Here is a 10,036-nt window from a genome sequence, read left to right as displayed (position 1 = left end):
TGATGAATGCATATCCTATTTGGTTGTGATATTGTTGGTTCAACTGCCAACCCGACACATTCCCATGGGAATGTCGCCTTTTGGTCACGAATAAAAGTGGGATCCCTCCACGGATATAGTGCCGGGTATACTACCCACGGATATAGTGCCAGTCACACTCTTGTGATCCGAAAGGATGCGAGTGGGATACTCTGCCATAGACCTCACATCTCAACGAAAGTGGGATTAACCACCGTCCTTGCCAGGCGCATAGCGTCACAACAATATCAGTAAATTTTCAGAAATCGTTTTCAATAATCAGTAAAGCCATCATTCCACTCCAAGTCCTAGATTCATCTCAAACATTATCAATTCGTAATTCCACAATTCATCATATCAATCGTCATTACAGTAACCCACAATCTCTCTCAATTAATCCATCCTCATTACTCCAGAAACCTAAGTCTCCATCTTCTAAAATTCATACTAAAATTCATCTATTTAAGTCTCTAACTCATCTTTAGTAGTATTAGGACCTAAGCACTAGATAATACTCTTAAACAACATTTAAAGAATATTTGGAAAGATAGAGAATCTTTGAAAATGAAGAAAAATGATTTTTCAGCAAAATAGGAATCTCGCGTACGCAAGCCTCTGTCTCGCGTACGCATGCAGTTAAAAATGGGTGGTCGCATACGCAACCCCCTACTCGCGTACGCGAGTGTCCCTACCCGAATGGGTTGCTCATGTCGCGTGTTAAAGTTCGCGTACGTAAGGGTTAAAACACAGATAGTTCATGTATGCATGCAGTGCCCGCATACGCGAGATGTCCAACCCGAATGGAATGGCCACATCGTGTGCGATATGTCGCGTACGCAACCCTCACCAGACTTAGAAAATTTTTAAATCTGCAGAATTTCTGTTTTAAATACCAAACGTTTATAACTTCCTCTACAAAAATTCATCTTCCTTAAACTTTATATCAATTTAAAGCTATTTGAATCATCTTTAATTTAAAGAAATTTCCAACCAATTTCAAAAACAGATGCTCAAATTATGATCTGCCAAAGTTCACTAAAAACTGATTTTTACCAAAAGTTAACTAGGTTCTCAACTTCCAAAATTCACAATCAAAACCAATTATCCTCTAACTAAAATAGTTCCAATGGTCCTAAATGATGTTCTTATATTTCTTCAATTTATTCCACAACCTATCCATACACATTTTCACCATTTTCACCATTTCCAATGGTCCTAAATGATGTACTTACACACCTTCACATTTTCAATAAATCACAACTCAACCTTAATTCAAAAGCCTCAACATTCATCAACATCAACAAGCATCCAAAACCAATATCACTACTCAATATTGTCGTTATTCAACTTCAATCTCAATAATCAACAACAATATCACAATTCATTAAAATCATCACAAGCACCAATAATCATAATTCACTATTAATAATTCAAACCTATCCTATGGTCTGCTAGCTAAGTGTCCAAAAATATTACATATTACATAGAGGAAACCAAAACCATACCTTGTGATGGTATGAGGCTAAAATGGGTTCATTAATGAACTTATATATGACGGGCTTGGGCCCAACTTGGGGCCGGTCCAACCCGTTAGCGTTTTTGACCTGTTTGGCCCAAATTTGGACCAAACCTTTAAAATTAGCGCCCGATTTTCAACTTTAAATGTTTTTATAGGTTTTTTTATAGTTGTTACTACTCTCACACAGTACCAGACATATTTAAGCTAGTACTACCTATTAATTTACAGTACGCATTTTTACACAATTTTCTGAAGAAAATTACATTTTTCAACTCAAAAAATCTATTGAGTCCAAAATCATATTTAAATTTTCTAATTAATATTCTAAATTTTTGGATCCTATTTGGGGTAATTAAATTAATTAATGAAGCAGTTAATTAATCGCAGTTCTTACATTCTCCCCACCAAATAAGAAATTTTGTCCCCAAAATTTAGTGCTTACTTGAGAATAGCACGGGATAATCCTTTCGCATGTCAGACTCCAATTCCCAAGTATGCTCTTCCACTCCCACTCTCTTCCAAGCAACTTTGACCAACTGAACTTCTTTTCCGTGTAACTTCTCCACACTAGTATCGTCAATTCGCACCGGTGTTACTTGAAACGTCAAGTTCTCCTTTAGCTCAACCGACGAGGGCTCTAACACATGAGCCGCATCCGACATGTATTTACGGAGTTGTGACACGTGGAATACTTCATGTAAGTTAGACAAACACGGCGGTAAAGCTACTTGATATGCCACCGGCCCGACTCGCCTCAAGACCTCAAAAGGTCCAATGAACCTTGGATTCAACTTCTTAGTTTTAATTGCCCTTCCAATTCCAGTTGTCGGAGTAACTGGTGCACGAATTATAAATCACACTTTTCACAACTCGTACCACTAACCAGCAAGTGCACTGGGTCGTCCAAGTAATACCTTACGTGAGTAAGGGTCGATCCCACGGAGATTATCGGCTTGAAGCAAGCTATGGTTATTTTGTAATTCTTAGTCAGGAAATCAATGATAAGAGTGATTATATTTATGAAGAGTAAAAAGCATAAATTAAATAGTACTTGTTATGCAGTAATGGAGAACAGATTGAGGTTTTGGAGATGCTCTGTCTTCTGAATCTCTACTTTCCTACTGTCTTCTTCTTCATGCACGCAGGTCTCCTTCCATGGAAAGCTGTATGTTGGTGGATCACCGTTGTCAATGGCTACCATCCATCCTCTCAGTGAAAATAGTCCAAATGCGCTGTTACCGCATGGCTAATCATCTGTCGGTTCTCACTCATGTTGGAATAGGATCCATTGATCCTTTTGTGTTTGTCACTACGCCCAGCACTTGTGAGTTTGAAGCTCGTCACAGTCATCCCATCCCAGATCCTACTCGGAATACCACAGACAAGGTTTAGACTTTCCAGATCTCAGGAATGGCTGCCAATAATCCTAGCCTATACCACGAAGACCCTGATCATGAACCAAGAGGCTAAGAGATACACACTCATTCTAAGGTAGAATGGAAGTGGTTGTCAGGCACGCATTCATAGGTTGAGAATGATGATGAGTGTCACGGATCATCACATTCATCACGGTTAAGTACAAGCGAGTATCTTAGAATAGAAACAAGCGTGATTGAATAGAAAACAGAAGTAATTGCATTAATTCATCGAGACATAGCAGAGCTCCTCACCCCCAACCATGGGGTTTAGAGACTCATGCCGTCAGAAATACAATATGAAATGTGTAAAATGTCATGAGGTGCAAAATAAATCTCTAAAAGTTGTTTAAATACTAAACTAGTAACCTAGGTTTACAGAAAATGAGTAAACTACGATAGATAGTGTAGAAATCCACTTTCGGGTCCCACTTGGTGTGTGCTGGGGCTGAGACTTGAGCTTTACATGTGCCTAGGCTGTTTCTGGAGTTAAACGCCAGGTTGTAACCTGGTTTGGGCGTTTAACTCCAACTTGTAACCTGTTTCTAGCGTTTAACGCTAGAATGGAACATGGAACTGGCGTTAAACGCCAGTTTATGTCGTTTATCTTTGAGCAAAGTATAGACTATTATATATTGATGGAAAGCTCTGGATGTCTACTTTCCAACGCAATTAAGAGCGTGCCAGTTGGACTCTTGTAGCTCCAGAAAATCTATTTCGAGTGCAGGAAGGTCAGAATCCAACAACATCTGCAGTCCTTTTTAGCCTCTGAATCAGATTTTTCTCAAGTCCCTCAATTTCAGCCAGAAATTACCTGAAATCACAAAAAAATACACAAACTCATAGTAAAGTCCAGAAATGTGATTTTTATTTAAAAACTAATAAAAATATACTAAAAACTAATTAAATCATACTAAAAACTATGTAAAAACAATGCCAAAAAGCGTATAAATTATCCGCTCATCACAACACCAAACTTAAATTGTTGCTTGTCCCCAAGCAACTGAAAATAAAATAGGATAAAAAGAAGAGAATATACTATAAATTCCAAAATATCAATGAAACTTAGCTCCAATCAGATGAGCGGGACTAGTAGCTTTTTGCCTTTAAACAGTTTTGGCATCTCACTTTATCCCTTGAAGTTCAGAATGATTGTCATCTATAGGAACTCAGAATTCAGATAGTGTTATTGATTCTCCTAGTTCAGTATGTTGATTCTTGAACACAACTACTTTATGAGTCTTGGCCGTGGCCCTAAGCACTTTGTTTTCCAGTATTACCACCGGATACATAAATGCCACAGACACATAACTGGGTGAACCTTTTCAGATTGTGACTCAGTTTTGCTAAAGTCTCCAATTAGAGGTGTCCAGAGTTCTTAATCACACTCTTTTTGCTTTGGACCTCAACTTTAACCGCTCAGTCTCAAGCTTTTCACTTGACACCTTCACGCCACAAGCACATGGTTAGGGACAACTTGGTTTAGCCGCTTAGGCCAGGATTTTATTCCTTTGGGCCCTCCTATCCATTAATGCTCAAAGCTTTGGATCCTTTTTATTTTACCCTTGCCTTTTGGTTTAAAGGGTTACTGGCTTTTTCTGCTTGCTTTTTCTTTTTCTTTCTTTTTTTTCGCCTTTTTTTTTGCAAGCTTTTGCTTTTCACTGCTTTTTCTTGCTTCAAGAATCAATTTTATGATTTTTCAGATTATCAAATAACATTTCTCCTTTTTCATCATTCTTTCAAGAGCCAACAATTTTAACATTCATAAACAACAAATTCAAAAATATGCACTGTTCAAGCATTCATTTAGAGAAACAAAAAATATTATCACCATATCAAAATAATTAAACTAATTTCAAGGATGAATTCGAAATCATGTACTTCTTGTTCTTTTGTGATTAAAAACGTTATTCATTTAAGAAAGGTGATGGATTCATAGGACATTCATAGCTTTAAGGTATAGACACTAGACACTAATGATCATGTAAGAAAGACACAAACATAAATAAACATAAAGCATAGAGAATGAAAACAGAAAAATTAAATAGACAAGGAGATTAAGGAACGGGTCCACCTTAGTAAGGGTCGCATCTTCTTCCTCTTGAAGAACCAATGGTGCTCTTGAGCTCCTCAATGTCTCTTCCTTGCCTTTATTGCTCCTCCCTCATAGCTCTTTGATCTTCTCTAATTTCATGGAGGAGGATGGAATACTCTTGGTGCTCCACCCTTAGTTGTCCCATGTTGGAACTTAATTCTCCTAGGGAGGTGTTAATCTGCTCCCAATAGTTTTGTGGAGGAAAGTTCATCCCTTGAGGCATTAGTGGTTATGGAAAAACAAAAAAGCAATGCTTTTTCCATACCAAACTTAAAATGTTTGCTCGTCCTCGAGCAAAAGAAGGAGAAAAGGGGGAGAAGGAGGTGTGTATGAAAAGGTGTAGCAGGTGGGGATCCTGTGGGGTCCACAGATCCTGAGGGGTCAAGGACTTATCATCCCTGCTCTATTGAAGCGTGCAAAAATGCCCTTAGTGTGCAATCCTGGCGTTTAATGCCAGACTGCTGCTTGTTTCTGGCGTTAAACGCCAGCTTTTCTCCCTTTCTTGGCGTTAAACGCCAACTTGATGCTCTGTTCTGGCGTTAAACGCCAGTCTGGTGCTTGTTTCTGGCGTTTAACGCCAGCTTGATGCTTCTTACTGGTGTTTAAACGACAGTAAGCTCTTCCTCCAGGGTGAGCTATTTTTAATGTTGTTTTTTATTCTGTTTTTGATTTTTCAGTTGTTTTTGTGACTTCACATGATCATCAACCTAAAGAAAACATAAAATAGCAATAGAAAATAAATAGATATAATTAAATAACGTTGGGTTGCCTCCCAACAAGTGCTTCTTTAATGTCAATAGCTTGACAGTGAGCTCTCATGGATCCTCACAGATAATCAGAGCAGGGTTGGGGCCTCTCAGCACCAAACTTAGAGTTTGGTTATGGCCTCCCAACACCAAACTTAGAGTTTGAATGTGGGAGTTTTGTTTGACTCTGTATTGAGAGAAGCTTTTCATGCTTCCTCTCCATGGTTACAGAAGGAGAACCTTGTGTCTTATAGTTTGTAATGTCTGTAAACCACGGAGCTTCCTGAATAGCAAATAATTGCTCATTCGGAAAGGTTTCAGAGATCTCAGTAGGAGGGAGGGATGCTCCTGCTACTGGTTCTATCCGGGACAGGTGATCAGCTACTTGATTCTCTGTCCCTTTTCTGTCTCTTATTTCTATATCAAACTCTTGCAGAAGCAACACCCATCTTATGAGCCTGGGCTTTGAATCCTGCTTTGTGAGTAGATATTTAAGAGTAGCATGGTCAGTGTACACAATCACTTTTGATCCTACTAAGTATGATCTAAACTTGTCAATGGCATAAACCACTGCAAGCAGATCTTTTTCTGTGGTTGTGTAATTTTTATGTGCATCATTTAAAACACGTCTAGCATAATAAATGACATGCAGAAGCTTGTTATGCCTCTGTCCCAATACTGCACCAATGGCATGGTCACTGGCATCACACATTAGTTCGAATGGTAATGTCCAATCTGGTGCAGAAATAACTGGTGCTGTGATCAGCTTAGCTTTCAGAGTTTCAAACGCCTGTAGACACTCTGTGTCAAACACAAATGGCGTGTCAGCAGCTAGCAGATTGCTAAGGGATTTTGCGATTTTTGAAAAATCCTTTATAAACCTCCTATAGAATCCTGCATGCCCTAGAAAGCTTCTGATTGCCTTAACATTGGTGGGTGGTGGTAATTGTTCAATTACCTCTACCTTAGCTTGATCCACCTCTATTCCCTTGTTCGAAATTTTATGCCCAAGGACAATTCCTTCAGTCACCATAAAGTGACATTTTTCCCAATTTAAAACCAGGTTAGTTTCTTGGCATCTTTTCAGAACAAGTGCTAGATGGTTGAGACAGGAGCTAAATGAGTCTCCAAATACTGAGAAGTCATCCATGAAGACTTCCAGAAATTTCTCTACCATATCAGAGAAGATAGAGAGCATGCACCTCTGAAAGGTTGCAGGTGCATTGCACAGACCAAAAGCCATTCTTCTGTATGCAAATACTCCAGATGGACATGTGAATGCTGTTTTCTCTTGGTCTTGAGGATCTACTGCAATTTGGTTATAACCTGAATAGCCATCCAAAAAGCAGTAGTATTCATGACCTGCTAATCTTTCTAGCATCTGGTCTATGAATGGTAAAGGGAAGTGATCCTTCCTGGTGGCTGTATTGAGCCTTCTGTAGTCAATACACATACGCTACCCTGTAACTGTTCTTGTAGGAACCAGTTTATTTTTTTCATTATGAACCACTGTCATACCTCCATTCTTAGGGACAACATGGGCAGGGCTCACCTAGGGGCTATCAGAAATAGGATAAATAATCCCAGCCTCTAGTAACTTAGTGACCTCTTTCTGCACCACCTCCTTCATGGCGAGATTTAGCCGCCTCTGTGGTTGAACCACTGGCTTAGCATCATCCTCCAATAGGATCTTGTATATGTATCTGGCTGAGCTAATACCCTTAAGATCACTTATGGACCACCCAAGAGCTGTCTTGTGTGTCCTTAGCACCTGAATTAGTGCTTTCTCTTCCTGTGGCTCTAAAGCAGAGCTTATGATTACAGGAAAAGTGTCACCTTCTCCAGAAATGCATATTTCAAGGATGGTGGTAGTGGTTTGAGCTCGGATTTAGGAGGTTTCTCCTCTTCCTGAGGAGTTTTCAGAGGTTCTTTTATTTCCTCTGGTTCCTCCAGATCAGGCTGAACATCTTTAAAAATGTTCTCTAGCTCTGATTCGAGACTCTCAGTCATATTGACCTCTTCCACCAGGGAGTCAATAATATCAACGTTCAGGCAGTTTTCTGATGTGTCTGGATGCTGCATAGCTTTGACAACATTCAACTTAAACTCATCCTCATTGACTCTCAGGGTTATCTCCCCTTTTTGGACGTCAATGAGGGTTCGTCCAGTTGCTAGGAATGGTCTTCCTAGAATGAGAGTTGCACTCTTGTGCTCCTCCATTTCCAGCACTACAAAGTCAGTAGGGAAGGCAAATGGCCTAACCTTGACAATCATGTCCTCAATTATGCCTGATGGGTATTTAATGGAGCCATCAGCAAGTTGAAGACAGATCCGGGTTGGTTTAACCTCTTCAGTCAAGCCAAGCTTTCTGATAGTGGATGCAGGGATTAGTGATGCACGGAAACTTGTCTCTCAACAAATTTCTCTTCGGCAAGTATACCGAATTGTCGTCAAGTAATAACTCATAAAAGAGTGAGGTCAAATCCCATAGAGATTAACAGATTAAGCAATCAATGATTGATTGATTATTCTAGTTAGACGGTTCAGATTTGGATGATGAGCAGCAGGAATTATAAATGGCATAAAAGTAAAGAAAGCAATAAAGTGCAGAAAAGTAAAATGGCAAGAAAAGTAAATGTAAGAACTAAAAATAAAATGAACATTGGGATCAAGAGATATTGCAATCCTCCGGATCAAGTTCATTCTCATCTCTTCCTCAATCAATGCATTCATTGATCTCCTTGGCAATCTTAAGTGATTGGATCCCAATTCCTTGGCAATCCAATCTCTCTAAGCTTGAACAATTTTCCAATTCCTTGATTTAATTGCTCATGAGAAGAGATGAGGTTTGGTCACTGATTATACCACACATATTCATAGATCAAAGTATTGGGAGGATTAAATGTCACAATATCCATCCAAGCCACAACCTAATCCAATGTGAGAGAGCATTTCTAGCATGATTTCCTCATTCTTCTTCCAAGGTTCAGAGGAAATCCAAGTATGAGTAATTTCTCTTCCGAGACAATTACCCAATTGGATGAAGATCGAAAGCTCTCTAGTAAAATCAAGAGAAAAGAAAGAAGAAGAAGAATAAGAACTACAATTGATCCATTGAATCACAATAGAGCTCTCTAACCCAATAAAAAGAGTTAGTTGATCATTGATCTACCAAAATAGAAAAGAAAGAAAGTGCAAAAAAGTAAAGATGAAGATTAAAACTAAAATTGAAACTTCAAAATTCATAAATGAAAAGTACAAAGAAAAGAAAGAGAAGGAAAAGTGTGTGAGGGGAGGGAGTCCGAAGACCCCTCTTCAATCCCCTAATTACAGAATGTCTTGAATGTAAAAACTAAGGCCTTTATATAGGCTCTCCTAAATTACAAAATGAAATGAAATTAAAAGCAAATTACAATTAAATGAAAATTTCTATTCTAGATGCTTCTTGTGGCCTTGATTGGTTACCACTTGTGGGCTTGCTTCCTTGAGGTTGGGTGGTCCTTGTAAGTGAATCAAGTTGAGGTCCAGGTGCTAATGTCAATGCTAACGTTAGCCACACTAACACTACAAGTGTGGTGTTAGTGCTGAAGTTAGTGTGGCTAACATCACACTTGCTACCCAGTTGGTGTTTTTGGGGTTTAAAAAATGCCTCTAGTTTGTGCTCCAATTTCATGCCCACTATAGAGTATTATATATCATTGGAAAGCTCTGAATGTTAGCTTTCTAACGCAACTAGAATCACCTCAATTGGACTTTTGTAACTCAAGTTATGCTCCCTTGAAGTGGACAAGGTCGCTGGCATAGTCGCTAGCGTTATTGGAAAAAGCGAGTCACAATAACGTTAGCGATCAGGGGCTTAATATTGCCAGGTTCTGGAGCTCAAACTTAATGTCTACCCCATACTATTATATATTATTAGAAATCTCTGGATGTCTACTTTCCAATGCCTTTGAAAGCGTATCATTTGGAGCTCTACAGCTCGAGTTACACTTCTTGGAAGGTGAAGAGGTCAGCTGGCCTTACTACAGGTTGATACCATGTTTATCTTTACACTTTCGAGGCAGGTTTTCTCCCTCAAATTCAGTGTCCGCCATGTAGTGCCATATATGCTTGGAATGATCTGGAATCCTACTTTCTAATTCCATTGGAATCACATCATTTGGATCTTTGTGGCTCAAGTTATTCTTGTTTGAAGAAGGCATGGTCAGGCTGTCAGGTGAGACTTTTGCCCATGTTAATGTCC

Source organism: Arachis ipaensis, chromosome B10 (assembly GCF_059453495.1).
Source record: "Arachis ipaensis isolate K30076 ecotype BB chromosome B10, ASM5945349v1, whole genome shotgun sequence".
Taxonomy (NCBI): Eukaryota; Viridiplantae; Streptophyta; class Magnoliopsida; order Fabales; family Fabaceae; genus Arachis; species Arachis ipaensis.
The sequence above is the reverse complement of the archived record's forward strand: the minus strand, read 5'-3'. Positions refer to the sequence as shown.